We start from the raw sequence: 18,941 nt of genomic DNA, 5'->3' as shown, positions 1-18,941 counted from the left end.
TGGCGAAGATATCTCATTCCGTTCCAGAGTTATAGGCATTTTACTAAAAGTGGCCCTGCCGCTTCTGAACGTTTTGGTGTCCCTTTGTGACGGAGAGTCGAAAGTAAATTTTTTTGGGATAATTATTGATATTAACTCTCCAGATAATTTTTCTGAACTAGGATGGTTCCGATCGGGCAAAAAACCTAGGACTAGTTTGCAAAAGTGGGTTTTTCAAAAATTCCAAAATACCAGAAATTGTTTCTGCGACTGATGGTAAAGGAAGTTATGAGCGTTTTCATACGTTTGATAGCTGTAGCGCCCCCGATGAGTACTACCATCCCTCCAAGTCTCTACAACTTACGGTTTGGTCTGGACGACATTAATGTTTTTACATTTTACTTATATTTAAAAAAAATCCTGCATGTAATTACATCTGTAATTCTGTAATTACATTCATAAATATAGCTGCAAGCAGCAATTATCTGGGTTCAAGCGCTTTAAGGCATTTAAGCACGTATATAAAAATAACTTATTTAGCAAGCCTGAAACCACCTAAATCAATTATTTAAAAAAAAACTTTTTGGCAAATCCAGGTAATTTACCATAGAAATATTATGTTTTTTAATATTTATGACTGTTAAAGTGCCAGCTGTAGTCCGATCTCCTTAAAACTTTGCATGCTTGTTTAGAATCACTTGTCTCATGTGCTCACCAAGTTTCGTGAAGTTTTGAGTTTTTATTTAGGCTTTATAGGATTTGGGGTACATCTGGACAGACCTCATTATAGCTTCCCAAAGGGTAAATTTAAAAAATTTTTAAATAATTGTTGAGTCCAGAGTATTGAACTGCAGTGTTGTTTTCCAGATTGAGCAAAAACCCTAGGACTAGTTCGCAAAAGTAGGTTTTTTTTACATCTTCTTAATCATTTAACAAACAATTTAAATGACAGCAGTGGTTCTAGAGGCAAAGTTGTCCAGAATGAGGAGTTCTATCATATGATATGAATATATTGTGTGTATGTGCGAAAAAGCGCGTAATGTACAATCATTTACACCCTTGAAAAATGTGATATCGCCCCCCAATGGCTAATTTCTTTCAAATTTCTCACAGACCTTCAGGGCCATTAATCAAACAGGTCCACCGAGTTTCGTTCCGATCGGCCTCCATTAACCTTGGCTAACTAATAGGTGCTCAAACGTCATCAGCCAATGGCGGCCATATTTTTTCGAGATGCAAAACTGTTGTTATAAACAATTGTGGCAACTTTGGACAAAACCGTGCACATTTTATTTTCATGCTGACACAACAAATGGCTGCGTAAGTACAGTCATTTTTATGTTTTTTTCCCTCTTATAGCGCCACCAAGTGGCCAAGTTCCGTGTTTTTTGTCAGATTGAGCTCTTACATAAGTTTTCTGAGTTTGACAAAGGTATCTCATTCCGTTCAGAGTTATAGCCATTTCTAACCGTTTTGGCGTCCCTATTTGACGAAGAATCGAAAGTTCCTTTTTTTTTTGATAATTATTGATATTCACTCTTCAGAGAATCTTTTTGAACTAGATTGGTTAAGACCGGGCGAAATACCTAGGACTAGTTTTCAAAAAAAAAAAAAATAAATAAATAAATAAAATTTCGCTGCATCTAACGGTTTAGAAGTTATGAATAATTTCATACTTTTGATCACTGTAGTGCCACCTTCAGGCCGATTGGGGTGAGCTTTGGTGACATTGTCAGTGGTGTGAGTACTACCATCCCTCCAAGTTTCAAGTCTATACAACTTACGGTTTGGTCTACAAGATCAGTTTTACAAACCTGTCCCTAACCTTACCTATATCCCACCTTGATAACAGCAAAAATGTTTTACAATACAGCATGAACAGAATAAGTACATTGCACTAATTGTTTTGATGTAAGTACATATTAGTTAAGGTCACCTCACCTCACCAAACCTAGTTTATGCGCTTCTAATGTATAATACATCTGCTGGTATCAAACTCAGGTTTGAAGATAGCTTTTTGTATTTGCTGGCATATGGGACCAGCAGCCCAACGATTCCCAGCAGTCCCCAGCAATATGATTCACCAAACAAGTCAATACACCACGTATAAACACATGAGGGCTTCCGCCTCAGACAGCGACAGAGAGGCTTAGCAGACAGCTCTTTTGATTTTCATCTCATTTCAAGTGTAGATAAAGCACCTGATAATGTTTGTGCCAAACTTTAAATTGAGGCACTTTACACCTGATGCCCTGCGTGGGTGGGTGTATATGAGCATGATTGTGTGAGACAGAAAGGTCAAGCAATGTCTGAAAGGATGCCAGCTGTCCCTCTCCAAGTTTGATTTTCTCATAACCTACAGACACACAAAATAAAACAAACCGTAGAGTCACTCGAAATACACAATCACACACGCATGCACATAAATACAAATGCCTCCCACTTGAGGTGCAAAAGGTCTGACAAATGTCAGAAACCAGGTTGTGAGGTAGAAGCACAGAAAATCACAGAGCGACAGAAGTAAACGTGGGTTGGAAAGGAAGTTTGAACGTGAAACGAAGGAAGAATATTTCCAGCTGTGGCGTGCGGATCAGGATATTTCCATTAGATTCCCACCACCTCATGTCTTTCGACCTGTCAAGTATGTTGCATTTTTGACAGCAGGCTCTGAAGATTTAGTTTGAATGCTGTGCATTTTTCCCTGACACCTAGACGTGTTTACGGCAGGTGTTGGAGTCGACCTGCTGCTGGCTTCCTGAGTGGGTATAATGGGAAGGAAAGATGAAAAAAGCCGTAACACTTGACTTGTGTCTTGCTACCTCAGACACTTTCATCACACACACACATAGTTCTTCAAACTATCGCTATCAAACCGCGGGCAGGAGAGGCAAACTGATGCTTGATGACGGATGATTACAAACGCTGTGTAAAAGTGATATATAAGTGTGTTGTGATTGACCTCTTCCTCTGAAGCATGTTCTGAATACTTGTGTGAGGCTGAATGAAAGCCAAAGCACTTCTTTTTTCTTCTTATGTGGTTCATTTATTTATACAACCTGCACTTTTCCTTTCATGTGCTATTTTTATTTATAGAAACTGGGAAAGAATCAAATCAAATGCTACATATAAATACTAATCTTACTATTTCTGTAGTATGCAGTATGTGTACTGTGTATAGGATGACCTGGATGACCTGCTAAATTTCTTTAAATCAGTGTATCAGACAGTGTAGGGCCGAATGTGAGCTTCCATTACAGTGTGACGAATGAAGCTGACATATTATCTGCTGTGATTTTTAACATCTCTTATATTACTAATTATTTGATCAGAGACTGCCAAATGCTGTTAGCACATTAACACCAAATTGGATTAGGAATACAAAACAACCATTTGTTTTTCCATGATGTCTGGCTAAATGAATCATGCAACATGACGAGGTCAATGTGACAAACAAAATGAGGTTGTGATTAGATTTCAATGTGGAATAAATGTTCCCTTTTGAAAGCTACAGTCGATGCTGCGCTGCTAAGCGCATTGGGAACGTCTTTAGAAGTGACCAGCTGTGAATATTGTATGTAAAACGTCAATATAATTGACTAAACGGCATTATAGCCTCGATTGGTGACGTCACCGGAGCGCACGCGCACGAGGCTATAAATAGATGAGCCACAGGTGCATCGTCAGGTCTTTTGTCTTCAGAGATCACTCTGTGTGTTGTGTGCGTCGGAAAACTCTCTCTCTTACTCATCCTTGATTTTGTTAGGAGTTAGTTTTACTAAGCAGAACGCAGAAACGTCACTCTTTTTCTCACTTTTCTCTCTTCTTATTTTAAGAGTTTAAAAAGAAGGAAAAGAGCATCATGAGTCAACAAGCAGGTAAGCGTTGTGTTCCTCCATGCTCGCGTCCCATGACCGAGATGGATACACACGATTATTGCTTTGTTTGTTTGGGGGAACAGCACGCGGTCATGGCGATAGAGAAGGGCGGGTGTGAGCATTGCGACCTGTTAACTGTCAAGATGCTTCGCACTCGTCTTAATTATTTCCACTCCGCACCTGCATTGCAATCGTGGGGCTCTCGCATGGATTTGCTTGACGAGCAAGAGACGGGTTCGTCCTTTTCGCTTGCTGCGTCACCAAATCCTGACATTCCTTCTCGTGATCTCGAAGCGCGCTTCGGTGCTTCTTCGGTTCACGGAGGGGATGACATATCTCTTGGTTCATCAGATCGCGAGCCGCCAGCCTCTGAGCGTTCTTCTCGCGATAGAAAATCTGTTGAGGAATTGCTGGAGGTGATCACTCGCGCTGTGGACAGGTTGCAGCTTGACTGGCCAGATGAACAAGAGACCCCCAAACGTAGCAAGCTTGAGGATAGGTTTCTGTCCGGTGGCAGAGGGGAGAAGAAACAAAAACCTCTCCCCTTTTTCGAGGACCTCCATGACGAGCTGTCCAAGTCATGGAGTAAACCATATACCTCTCGTGTCTTTGTGCCATCGACGTCGACATTCTCGGCTATCGTGGGTGCGAAGTCACGAGGATATATGGAGATGCCTCGGGTCGAAGAGACGCTCGCGAGCTATCTCTCACCCGAATCAGCATCGTCTTTAAAGAAACCTACCCTCCCCACTAAACCGTGTAGAACAACTTCGGCTTCGGTGGGAAAAGCTTATCAGGCTGCAGGTCAGGCTGGTGCTGCGCTGCACACAATGGCTGTGTTACAGGCATACCAGGCTGATCTGTTGAAGGATTTGAGTGCGGGCAGTACAATCGACGATGAAGCTTTCACTGAGCTTCGTCGAGCCACAGATTTGTCTCTCCGTGCGACCAAGCAAACGGCTCGTGCCATCGGCCGATCTATGAGCGCTTTAGTCAGCACGGAGAGACATCTATGGTTGAATCTGACAGGAATAAAAGAAAAGGATCGCGTGTTCCTGTTAGATGCCCCCGTTTCTCCCTCTGGACTATTTGGAGACTCGGTTAACACCGTTGTCGAAAGATATAAAGAGGTAAAGAAACACGAGGAAGCGTTTGTTCAGTTTCTTCCTCGCCGCACTCAAGGGGAGGGGCCGTCTGCCACCCAGCCCCGTCCCGGTCCTTCAACATCCAGGGAGGTCAAAAAGCAGAGCGTGGCTCAGCGTGCTCCCCCTCGTAAAGATTGGGGACAGGCTCGCCGCGCTCAACAACCTCCTAAGCCAGATCTCAGGACTATTATCAACAAAAAGAGAAAGTCCTGATGGTCTGGCGCCCAATCTAGTGGGGGTAGCCCCCCGCGGGATGGGGCGCGTTCAACATTTAAAACTCGCCTCTCCCCGATACCCTCACGAAACCTCTCCATCCCCGCCACTTCTCGTGCTTCGGGGGGCAGCGGTTTCCAGAGAAATGTTAGATGTTCCGTCGTTTTCGGCTGTCATTCCGGACGCGGGACATCTAACATCCCCTCAAAAGGAAGTAGTAAAATTAATACCACTCTCAGAGAGTCTGGCAGCGTGGAAACTTCTGCCAGCCATCTCAGAGTGGGTATTAAGCACAGTACAGATAGGATACAGAATCCAGTTCAGTCGTCGTCCTCCGCGTTTCAACGGCGTGGTTTACACTTCCGTGAAACCGGAGCTGATGCACGTACTGTCACAAGAGCTGAAAACTCTTCTGAGCAAGGAGTCCATAGAACATGTTCCTCTTCCAGAAAGAGAGTCAGGCTATTACAGCAGATACTTCCTGGTTCCCAAGAAGGATGGGGGGTTGCGTCCAATCTTAGATCTTCGAGGCTTAAACCGTTCAGTCAAAGCACTCAAGTTCAAGATGTTAACTGTCAAGATGGTCGTGACGCAGATTCAACATTACGATTGGTTCGTCACGATCGATCTAAAAGACGCATATTTTCACATACAAATATTGCCACAACACAGGAAATTCCTGAGGTTCGCTTTAGGGGGCGAAGCGTACCAGTTTCGGGTTCTTCCATTCGGCCTAGCTTTGTCACCCCGCACATACACAAAATGCATGGATGCAGCACTGGCTCCATTACGACTCCAGGGCATTCGCATTTTGAACTACATCGACGACTGGTTAATACTGGCACAATCGCGAGAGTTGGCGCTTCAACACAGAAACATCGTGTTGGCTCATTTAGTTTCTCTAGGGTTGAGACTCAACACCAACAAAAGTGTTCTTTCTCCTGCCCAGAGAACGACTTATCTCGGTATCGTTTGGGATTCGATCACGATGCGGGCACAGCTGTCTCCCGCTCGAATCGAGACCATTCGGCAGACAATGAGCAAAGTCAAGCTAGGTCAAAACCGTACTGTTCTTCAGTACCAAAAAATGTTAGGCTTCATGGCTTCAGCATCCACGGTGATTCCTTTGGGGCTGTTGCACATGAGACCGTTTCAGTTGTGGCTAAAAGCCAGAGGATTTCATCCAAGAGCCAATCCTCAAAGGCAAATAAAAGTGACGCGCCGCGGGCTTCGTACACTAACTCTGTGGTTCAGACCCCGGTTCCTTACCTTGGGTCCCACTCTAGGGGCGCCCTGTCGTCGCAAACTGCTAACGACGGACGCCTCCCTGACGGGCTGGGGAGCGGTCTTACATGGTCGTCCAGCTCAAGGGGAATGGGAGGGTCATCAGCTCGATTGGCACATCAATTGCCTCGAGTTGATGGCTGTATTTCTGGCTCTGAAATACTTTCTCCATCAGTTGAGGGGCTGTCATGTCTTAGTGCGGGTGGACAATACAGCAGCAGTCTCTTATATAAATCACCAGGGAGGTCTGCGCTCACGCAATCTGAACAGATTAGCGAGGCAGATTTTTCTCTGGGCCCAAGGAAAGTTCCTGTCACTCAAGGCAGTTTACATTCCAGGGCACTTGAATGTGGGAGCAGACTTACTGTCCAGACAGACATTACCGATGGGCGAGTGGAAACTCCACCCGGAAGTAGTGAATCTGATATGGACCAGATTTTATCAGGCGGAAGTGGACCTCTTCGCCTCTATACAGACAGCGCAATGTCCCCTTTACTTCTCTCTGAGTCACCCAGCTCCGTTGGGTCTGGATGCGATGGCGCACTCATGGCCCAATATGCGCCTGTATGCGTTTCCTCCAGTCTCTCTGCTCCCGGGGGTTCTAGCCAGAGTTCGCCAGCAAGGTTCTTGCCTCTTATTGATAGCGCCGCGTTGGCCGAACAGAGTATGGTTCTCGGAGATAATATCTCTCCTCGACGGCTCGCCTTGGGCGATTCCGGAGAGGAGGGACCTTCTATCGCAGGCGGGGGGAACGATATTCCATCCCAGGCCCAACCTGTGGAATCTTCATGTTTGGCCCCTGAGGGGAACCAACTGAGGGACACGGGGCTTTCACCTGCCGTTATTGAGACCATCCTAAGTGCTAGGGCTCCCTCCACTAGGAGGATTTATGCCGTTAAATGGGGTATTTTTGAAAGGTGGTGTGCTGCACACAATGTAGATCCAGTTAACTGCCAGATTGCTTCAGTGTTGGACTTCATGCAAGAGAAATTATCATCAGGCATTTGCCCCGCTACTCTTAGGGTATATGTGGCCGCTCTTTCGGCTTGCCACGCCCTAATTGATGGGGAACCGCTTGGGAGGCACCCTCTGCTCTCCCGCTTCCTTCGTGGGGCCAGGAGACTGAGGCCTCCAGTCAAAACCAAGATCCCTTCTTGGGACTTAGCAATAGTCCTTGAGGGTCTGGTTGAAACCCCGTTTGAACCTTTAGAATCAGCGTCTGACAAACTTCTGACTCTTAAAATGGTTTTTCTTATGGCAATAACTTCCTTAAAAAGAATTGGGGATATGCAGGCTCTGTCTATCGCGCCATCCTGCTTAGACTTTGCCCCAGGATTGGTGAAAGTGATTTTGCATCCTCATCCTGATTATCTGCCCAAGGTGCCATTCTCGGCTGTACATCCGGTCATTTTAGAAGCCTTCTGTCCTCCACCGTTCACAACGCCGGAGCAGGAGAATTCTCATAGACTGTGTCCAGTCCGCGCTCTTCAGGCTTACATCCACCGCACTAGCCAGTGGCGTAAGTCGGAGCAACTCTTCGTCTGTTATGGCCCCCATAACAGAGGAGCAGCTGCCACCAAGCAGACCATCTCTCATTGGGTCAGGGATGCTATAGCTCTTGCCTATGAGGCGCGCGGTCAAGCTTCGCCTATAGGCCTTAGGGCTCACTCCACCAGGGGGGTCGCCTCGTCCAATGCGTTGGCAAGGGGTGCTCCCCTACAACAAGTTTGTGATGCGGCAGGCTGGTCCTCTCCGCACACATTCATAAGATTTTATAGCTTGGATGTTCATGCCACTCCGGGCTCTCGCGTCCTTGAGTCGACATCACAAGCTAATGTCTAGGTCTTCCTGCGTTCTTGTGAAACACACCTGCACAACCGTAGGAGTCCAGACATATTCAAGCACGGCGGCGTGGGTATTCTCGTTCCCAATGCGCTTAGCAGCGCAGCATCGACTGTAGCTTTCAAAAGGGAACAATCTCAGGTTACTTGACTGTAACCTTGTTCCCTGAGAAAGCGGAACGAGATGCTGCGCTACTTTGCCGTGCTGAAGATGTCCCAGGACTGCTCTTCAGACAAAATATCCTGACGATGCACCTGTGGCTCATCTATTTATAGCCTCGTGCGCGTGCGCTCCGGTGACGTCACCAATCGAGGCTATAATGCCGTTTAGTCAATTATATTGACGTTTTACATACAATATTCACAGCTGGTCACTTCTAAAGACGTTCCCAATGCGCTTAGCAGCGCAGCATCTCGTTCCGCTTTCTCAGGGAACAAGGTTACAGTCAAGTAACCTGAGATTGTTTCACTTATTATTTAAAAAATAAAAGAAGTTGAAATTGAAAGTAAAATAAGTAGAATCAAAAATAAAAGAAAAGAAAATAACAAAAGAAAAGAAAAAAATATAAATAAATAAATACATACTATATAAATAACAGCTCTTCAAACTGCTTGTCCTAGGATGGACAAAACAAGACAAAACAAAACCCAGAAGAAAAGCAAAAACAAAACCAAAAACACAAACAAAACAAAGCCCAAATCACTTGTCCTATGTAAAAAGCCTGTACATAAAGCAAGTCTAAAAAATTAAATAAAATAACAGTAATTCTCCAAATTGCTTGCCCTGGACAAACAAACAGAAAAAGACAAAACAAAACCCAAACCAATTGTTCTATGTAAAAACCCTGTACATAAAGCCTAAAAAAAAAAAAAAAAAAAAAAAAATTATCAAATTTGAATAAATACATACATAAAATACATATGTAAATGACATAAATTTTTCAAACCGCTTGTCCTAGACAAAACAAAAAACAAAACCCAGAAAAAGAAAAAACAAAACAACCCCCCCCCCCCACCCCACCCCCCCAAAAAAAACTATACCCAAACCACTTGTCCTCTGTAAAATCCCTGTACATAAAGCCAAATTAACTAATAAAATAAAATAAAATAAAATAAAATAATAAACTGTCGCTTGTCCTGGACACCCTCCCCAGAAAAACATTTACAAACCAAAACCCAAACCACTTGTCGTAAGTACATAAAGCCAATTTAAAGAAAAGAAATGAAATGAAATATGACTTGTCCTGTCCTGTAATTTTGTAAAATAAAATAAAATAAAATAAAATAAAATAATCAACATTCCTTCACCAAACCACTTGTCATAGAACTAAACCCTGTAAAAACTGCTAGTTTTGGACAAATTAAAAAAAATTAAATTTTTTACATAAAGCCAATCTAAAATATAAAATTAAAATAATAAAATAAAATACATATATAAATAAAATTCATTCTACATTCTAACATTCACAAAAAAAAATAAATAATAAATAAAAAATGAATAAAAAAGGCAAAAACAATAAAAATAAATAACTCAAAACAAAAACAAAACAACAAAACCACTTGTCCTAGGTAAAAACCCTGTTAATAAAATAAAATAAAATAAAATAAAGTAAAATAAAATAAAATAAAATACATATATAAATAACATTAATTCTACATTATTACATTCTCAAAAAACAAAAACTGAAAAGCAAAAACAAAACCAAAAGAGCTCAAAACAAAAATAAAACAACAAAACCACTTGTCCCAGGTAAAAACCCAGTACATAAAGCCAATCTATAAAATAAAATAAAAATAAAATAAATAGACATGTATAAATAACAACAACAACAAAAAAATCTAAAAACAAACAAAGAACAACACACAAAGAAGACCCCAAACCACTTGTCCTAGGTAGAAACCATTTACTTAAATGAAATCTATAAAATAAAATAAAATAAAATTTAAAAAAAATTGCAGCTATGTTTTTCCATGAAACTGGACTGGACGCTGGATTGTTTAAACACACTGCATTGTGAGATACACTGTGTCATGCCGTAAGTTCTCCAACCTGCTCCACCTTCTCTTTGCATGTTATACAGTTCTGTACTGAGAGAGAAAACACTAGTAGCACACACCTCATTCCACTTCTGCGCAGCATCAAAACTGTTTTTATCATTGCGCAGTTGCATTCATTTCAATCAGTTGGTGAACAATGGAGCAGATGCTGTTTGTATAGGAGATACAAACCCAATGATTAAGCTCCCAGAACATACACCCAAAACATTTCTCATCGTAATCGCCTGACTCATTATAATGTATTCATTAAATCTAAACGCCTCTGGATGCGATGGTCGATGAACAGAAAAGAAAACGAGTCAGTCATATAATAATGTGCATAATTTTTATAGAGACAAAAACCGCTGTGAATAAGACAGATGATCCTTAATTGGCCATAGAGTAAATGACGTGTCGGAAACGTGCGAGTTTGGATCACATCCCTCGCAAAAGCCCTGACAGTTTGTAATCATAACACAGTTTAATTGATTGTGCCATCATTGTGTTTTGCTTAGAATAGTTTGCATGTCTTCGCTGAACGGTTGTGAAGCAGAAAATAAATTACATTACAGATCAAACGGTGCCTTTTACCTGATTTGTTCTGTTCTCTCTCCCTCAGTGTCTCTTTTTTTATGTGAATATGTTTACTACAGCTTTGAAGCTCAGTATTTCTATCTATTCTGCAGTCTTCATTCAAAGTGAGGTCTGCGCATACACAGCCATTCATAATTCACAAGGTCTCAACTCTCAAAAACAGGTTTTCAGGTCTCTCTCGAAAAACACTTAACATAATTCATAAGGGACCAACCTCACTATCTAATTTTATTTCAGCTGAGTTAGATTTTCCAATGCATGTCCTGTCATTTTTACCAGCGTTTGTTCATTAGAAATGAAAAATTAGTCATTTCACCACTGAAAATGTCAGAAAAACACATTTCACAAACAACGGCAGGCAGATGGAGCAAGGGATTGAGAGGATATGGACAAGCCACAAAGGAGAGAGAAAAAGAATATAACTCTAGAAGTAAAAACAATCACTGTGCCCTCAGGAGATAAGCAAACTTTTATTAAAAAGGACATTTTGGAAGAGAGAGCAACACATTCTGACCTCTACACAACCCAAACCCTCACAATCTGGGTGTGCAATTAGTTTAGCGAGGCTAAAAGAAAGAGAAAGAGAGGGTGATACTTGGCTTGTGGAAGTAAAACGACCACACATGAAGAAAAAGATATATCACACGCAGAAAAGTCTCACAGGCTCATGAAAATACGTGCTTTTATATACATTTCTGCAACACCGTAATTACGTACCTTATGGTACGTTTCAGGGCAGTTTCAAAGTGAAATTCCCAGAGAGTGGTGCTAAAAACACATGTTCAATAGATGACCATGGCATGTTTTTATTGCTGGTACAGGCACGTATTCCTGCTCATTTATTAAGCTGCCTAAATATCATTTTTCTCATTTAGTACTGCCCTTTAGAAGCTACAGAAGATATTTCCTTCTGGAGCATCAGTGAGCGTTTGAACCTTCTGTAATAGTTGCATGTGAGTCTCTCAGTTGTCCTCAGTGTGAAAAGATGCTTATCAAAATCATACAGTCATTGCTGGAAAGGGTTCAAATACACAAGAATGCTAGAAAGTCAAAGAATTTGTGGGACCTGGAGGATTTTTCTGAAGAACAGGTTTAACTGTTCAGGGCAAACAAGGGACTATTTTCTCTTGTGGACTGTATGTAAACATATTTTATGTGAAATGTCTTACTTAGGTCAGTACTAAATAAACAATGACATGGATTTTGTATGATCTCTCTTACTCTGGTCAAATAATTAACATTTTGCAGATTTTAAGGTGTATGTAAACTTCTGAGCTCAGCTGTATATAGAGGCACGTATTTTCAACTCTGTTAAGTCTGAAACAGGGAGTCATTATATCAGTGCAGTCATTATATACACTGTGCCTACTTCCTAACAGCTGCTGGAAGATCACTCTCTCGTGAACGTGTGTACCACAGTTAGCGAAAGCTGGAGATTTCAGTTTATAACGTTTTAAATATGTATATTTTTTACACAAACACATCAAATCGCTTCAGAAGGGCTTTATCAACCCTCCGGAGTTGTGTGAGGTACTTTTATGATGGATGGACGCACTTTTTTTGGATTTAAAAAAAATCAACACCCATTCACTGGCATTATAAAGCTTTTTTTAATATAGCTCTGATTGTATTTGACTGAAAGAAGAAAGTAAAATACACCACAGATGGCTTGAGGGTGAAAAAATCATGGGGTAATTTTCCTTTATGTGTGAACTATTTCTTTAAGTCCATCTGGGAATTTCCAAGTACTCTGCAGCAACACTAAAAATACCCACCACAAGAGTAAACATCTCACTGTGACACACTGTGAATGTGTGCTCACAGTGTGATAATGAGTTCAGTCTCCACGATCGGCTGCAAGTTCTGCTTAATTAAAGCAATCAAGACCCAAAAGTGAATTACGAGTACTCATTGGAGAGTCAGCGGAGGAGAACGTATATTTCAACAGTACAAACTGTCATCACCAATTAAGAAATATTTTCCACCATTAAAAATGATACACACATTGTACCATCAATAAAATGAGCGTGACACTCATCATGTGGCAACTTAGCCAATGGAATTTCGACACACGTCATCCCATGTTGATCCAATGCAGATGATTGCGAGGAAAGGTCCCACACATGTTTCTCATCCCGCCTGATTCACAGCTCCTCCTGTCCTTTCCTTCCCTCTGCCCATTCATCTTTATGGGAAGCATTCAGTAGTGAAAATATAATGATGTCTGTCATCGGAGAACGTCGTATTTCACTCATCATGAGGCCTTGGCACGTGGCTGCTCAGTAATGGCTCTAAATAGCAGAGATTGACAGAGCTTGACGCTTTTGTTTGATAGCCCCCGTCTCAGCCCGAGCGAGTGATACAGGATTCATTTGATGGACCGGTTACCAGCTCTGACTCATGCTTGAAAACATAATAGTACAACCCATCTCGTTGTGTACTCTGGTGCACATTAGGAACACAATGTACAGTCGTGGCCAAAAGTTGAGAATGACACAAGTATTAGTTTTCACAAAGTTTGCTGCTCAACTGCTTTTAGATCTTTGTTTCAGTTGCTTCTGTGATGTACTGAAATATAATTACAAGCACTTCATACGTTTCAAAGGCTTTTATTGACAATTACATGACATTATGCAAAGAGTCAGTATTTACAGTGTTGGCCCTTCTTTTTCAGGACCTCTGCAATTCGACTGGGCATGCTCTCAATCAACTTCTGGGCCAAATCCTGACTGATAGCAACCCATTCTTTCATAATCACTTCTTGGAGTTTGTCAGAATTAGTGGGTTTTTGTTTGTCCACCCGCCTCTTGAGGATTGACCACAAGTTTTAAGATCTGGGGAGTTTCCAGGCCATGGACCCAAAATGTCAACGTTTTGGTCCCCGAACCACTTAGTTATCACTTTTGCCTTATGCCACGGTGCTCCATTGTGCTGGAAAATGCATTGTTCTTCACCAAACTGTTGCTGGATTGTTGGAAGAAGTTGCTGTTGGAGGGTGTTTTGGTACCATTCTTTATTCATGGCTGTGTTTTTGGGCAAAATTGTGAGTAAGCCCACTCCCTTGGATGAGAAGCAACCCCACACATGAATGGTCTCAGGATGCTTTACTGTTGGCATGACACAGGACTGCGCTCACCTTTTCTTCTCCAGACAAGCCTTTTTCCAGATGCCCCAAACAATTGGAAAGGGGCTTCATCAGAGAATATGACATCGCCCCAGTCCTCAGCAGTCCATTCGCCATACTTTTTGCAGAAGATCAATCTGTCCCTGATGTTTTGTTGTTTTTTTTGGAGAGAAGTGGCTTCTTTGCTGCCCTTCTTGACACCAGGCCATCTTCCAAAAGTCTTGGCCTCACTGTGCATGCAGATGCGCTCACACCTGCCTGCTGCCATTCCTGAGCAAGCTCTGCACTGGTGGCACTCTGATCCCGCAGCTGAATCCTCTTTAGGAGACAATCCTGGAGCTTGCTGGACTTTCTTGGACGCCCTGAAGCCTTCTTAACAATGCAGTGGAAAGTTTTTTTTTCGGGATTACGTTAATTTTCATGGCAAAGAAGGACTATGCAATTCATCTGATCACTCTTCATAACATTCTGGAGTATATGCAAATTGCTATTATAAAAACTTAAGCAGCAACTTTTCCAAATTCCAATATTTATGTAATTCTCGAAACTTTTGGCCACGTCTGTACACTAGCACACAATTAACTCAAAGACAAATTAAATATGGTAATAATCCTAGACTGTATGCATTTGACACAAACAAACTGGAATAACTTTAACTGGCGTAAACTGACTATAGAGATGAAACCCTACTATATACTCTTCTATTTTAGATAGATAGGAGATAGATAGATAGATAGATAGATAGATAGATAGATAGATAGATAGATAGATAGATAGATAGATAGATAGATAGATAGATAGATAGATAGATAGATAGATAGATGTCTTACATGACTAATAAATATTACTTAAAATGATAGATAAAAAAAAATTTGGACTAGTGTGGACTTTTTTCAAGACTTTTTAAACAAATATTGATGAACAGCATTTTTAATAATAATAAAAATATTATTAAAAATATCTGTCTGGTCCCAAACCTAAAAAAAACAACATGTATACATGCACAAAGCTTTAATGAGTCTGGTGTGCAAGAGCTTGAACGAACACTCCACACTGTAAACCCTAATGCTGTAACTAATTAATTGAACTGAGTTGTATTAACTTAAATAATTACAATTAGTTTATATTAATTAACCTTTATGAGTATTTAGAACTTTTTTCTTATTTATGAGTTTGTAAAAATTAAACTTTTCAAGTAAGCTGAAACATTTTGCTGGTTTAATTTAGACAAAATGTCTCTTTAAAGTTTTATTAACTCAAAATCTTTCAGCCTTGTGATTTTGCGTATGACGTCATCCAGGTTCACGTAAATTGTCTTGCCCGCGCTCATGCATCGTTCGTTCTTTCCAAGATGGCGGATCGGCCTCGCTTCACACTACAGTAAGTAAAATATCCAAATATACAAATCCTATGAATCTTAAGTAAGTGTTTTAATCCATATATTCACAGTAAGATTTAAAAGTAATTTACAGTTAGTCAGAATGCGTTTAGATGTGTTGCATTACAGACTACGCGTTTAGCCCTGTTTAAATCTTGGCGCGAGGAAGCTCCTCCTCAGCCCGCGCTGTAGCTTGCCTTGTTGGTTAATAAGATAAACTTTTAACCAATATACCGATATAATTTTATTTCAGTGTCAGTGAGATTCTCTGAAGAAATTAAATGTAAGCTTATTTTATATTTGATTTAAAGTCACGGTGCTGGGCCACTTTTTAAGGTAGACTTATTAGTGTCTAATTTACATAGAATATATTGTCTGTGTATAATATTTTGTTATTTACAGCATAACTATTTTTGTTATACTGCATGCTAATACTAACTATTTGAATCAAATAAAATATAATCTTTTGTCAGTGTATATATATTTTATATACAGCATGAAACAAAAACTTTTATATACTGCATACTAATACTATTTTCACTCACATGTTTTTTTTTTTTTTTTTTTTCTATTATAGGTTTCAAGTAAGATAATGGCCTTGAAGTGCAAATTGTGTATAAACATCTATCATTCCAGAGTCCAACTCCTCAGACACTACAGAGTAAAGCACAGCATCTGCTCTAAAGTAAGTCCACTGCCATGTGTCTATCCTGATTGTCCCTGCACATTTCCAACACACAGTTCACTCAAAACTCACTTGCATAGAAACCATGTAGTAGATACTGGCACATGTCAAAGTCAGACAAACATTTCATTTAAATGTAGTCTGTGTACACTAGAACAATCCGTTTCTGAAGATGCTCTGTTTAGCCACCAGTGATTATTATATATTTTCTGATGTGTGTTTGTTTTATAAAATTGTCTTTTGTCTGATTTAGCTGTTTGCAGAGTACCAATGTGTTTCCCGTTTGATGTCCATTTTAAGGCAAAAAGCATCCAAGATGGGCAAGACAGCAGATACCCTAGCTAATGTTTTGAAAGTTCATAATGAGCAGGTATGGTTAGTGTCATATGTTACAGTGTTCTTTAAAATATAATTAGATTTTCTTTATTTCAGATATTTAGATGTTGTTTTTTTTCCTCTTCTTGTTTTTCATCTTTACAGGAACTGCATGATGTAAATTGACGATGGACTAGGTCTTCTGTTTTGCTGCTTAAGACTTAGGACATTTTTAGGACCACCCTGGTAAGTCTTCATTCATTGTTTTTACAATTATGCATGTTCTATTGCAAAGATGAAGGCTGTGGGGCAACCTTTACTTACTAACATATTTGTAGTCACCATTAGTTGATGAATCATGTCATATTGATAATGTACTAACGTGAATATAACACATCTCTGAATTATATTTTTTAGATTTATAATCCTGAGGATGCTCCAGTGGCCCCCAGTTACAGTTGTCCATGAAAATGCTGCTGCTCCAATCCATTACGATCCAGTGAGGGTCTCAGTTGTCCTGGAGAATGAAGTGGTCACCACCCATAGCCAACATCCAGAGGCCTTTCTTGTCTTGTTTGGATTCATGTATGCTCTTCACTTAAAACATTCTTAAGGACTTGCCAAAACTTTTGAATTTGTGCAAAAAGTTTTACTCCGCATGGATGATGGAAAACTGTCTCTTAGCGTGCAAACATTAAAGGGATAGTTCACCCAAAAATGAAAATGTGATGTTTATCTGCTTACCCCCAGGGCATCCAAAATGTAGGTGACTTTGTTTTCTCAGCAGACCACAAACAAAGATTTTTAACTCAAACCAGTGCAGTCTGCCAGTCAAATAATGCCAGTGAATGGGCACCAAACCTTTAAAAGTAAACAAAAACATGCACAGACAAATCTAAATTACACCCTGCAGCTCGTGAAGATAGCCAGCCACGTCCATCTGTCCTGAGCACGAGTATAGCATGTCGTAGAATACGCAAACACCGGAAGCGATCTGTCGCGTGTAAACGACACTCATTGTTTACACGGTGCACAGAGATTGTGGGTATAGCGGCTATTCAAAATGTTAATTACTTGTGCGTATCCTGATTTAAAGCTAAAAGATTATGCTTGCTTGAGCAAACTCATTCGGGACTTTTCACCGATTTCGCCTTACGGTGTTTGCGTATACTACGCCAGAGCGCGTTCACATGTAACGAGTTGGACGAAAAGCTTGTGCTCAGGACAGATTGACGTGGCTGTGTATCAAAGGTAAAAAATGATATCAATACTGTTCTGTTTTTCGCAAAAAACGAACGTTTCGTGTCTTAGGACATCAGTGTATCGTCACGAGCCACAGGGTGTAATTTGGATTTGTTCGTGCATGTTTTTGTTTACTTTTAAAGGTCTGGTGCCCATCCACTGCCATTATTTGACTGACAGACTGCACCGGTTTGAGTTAAAAATCTTCGTTTGTGTTCTTCTGAAGAAACAAAGTCACCTACATCTTGGATGCCCTGTGGGTAAGCAGATAAACATCACATTTTAATTTCTGGGTTAACTATCCCTTTAAAGAAAGAGTTGATGTAGAGCTACTTATACAGGCCCGTCGCAACAAGGCAGGCAAACCAAGCAATTGCTTGGGGCCCCGAGCTGGCCTGGGGCCCCATGACAACGACTGGTTAAAAATAAAATGCAGCGACAAACTGTGTGAGCGCCCCATTGATAGTGAATGCAGTAAAGTGCAATGACACTGTTGTCGGGATCCCCCTCAAGGGGGCCCCCCTCGCTGACAGCAGCCAGCCAACCACGCGATCTCTGTTGCCGGCAAAATACAAAACTTTCTCTGCAATCATGAAGCGGAATTATGCTTTAGGAAACCAAAAAAGAAAGAAGAGAAAGGAAGAGGAGGATAAGAAAAAACAAGACAGTGGTAAGTGATAAATTACACACATAAAATAGCTATACTTGTCTTGTACAAATGGTGCAATTTTGCAGCAGGTAGGCTGGCAGAAATATGTTTATTTATGTTAGCTAAGCTACCTGCCTGACAGCAAATGCTGCTTGTAACGTACAGTTAGAGCAACTTCTTTTTGAACGGACGGAATATGGTTAGATACTGTAATATGTTTATTTTAATGGAATAAGGAAGACGCAGATCTGTTCCAGAATCGCTGTTTGTCATATTTAATGACATGACATTGCTATAGCTTTGTAATAGGTTTTGATGAAAGTGGCATAGCATACTAACTTATACTAACTATTCCACTGTGATAATCTATTTAGGAAAACCACTCAATAAATTCTGTGCATCAAACATTAGCTTGGGATGTTTTTAAGCATTGGTAGTCGACTCACAGCACTACTAATAATTAGTACTTTTTATAATTTTAACATTTAGTTATAATTTCATTGTTTGTTAACAGTAAAAAGTGTTTTTACATAGCACATTTCATACACAATGGCAATTCAAAGTGCTTTACATAGAAGAA

The 18,941-nt window shown here is 40.6% G+C and overlaps 1 long non-coding RNA gene across 1 annotated transcript; it reads left to right on the top strand.

Annotated features, from left to right (window-relative positions):
- Positions 1 to 15,153: 15,153 nt before the first annotated feature.
- Positions 15,154 to 16,651, top strand: LOC141291901 (uncharacterized). The gene is made up of 3 exons (XR_012340412.1): positions 15,154 to 15,472; positions 16,048 to 16,155; positions 16,409 to 16,651. It is a non-coding gene; the product is annotated as an uncharacterized lncRNA (long non-coding RNA).
- Positions 16,652 to 18,941: the final 2,290 nt, after the last annotated feature.

This window comes from Garra rufa, chromosome 19 (genome assembly GCF_049309525.1).
Source record: "Garra rufa chromosome 19, GarRuf1.0, whole genome shotgun sequence".
In the NCBI taxonomy this organism is placed as follows: Eukaryota; Metazoa; Chordata; class Actinopteri; order Cypriniformes; family Cyprinidae; genus Garra; species Garra rufa.
Note: the sequence above shows the minus strand (reverse complement) of the source record. Positions and strands in the feature narration are given on the sequence as shown.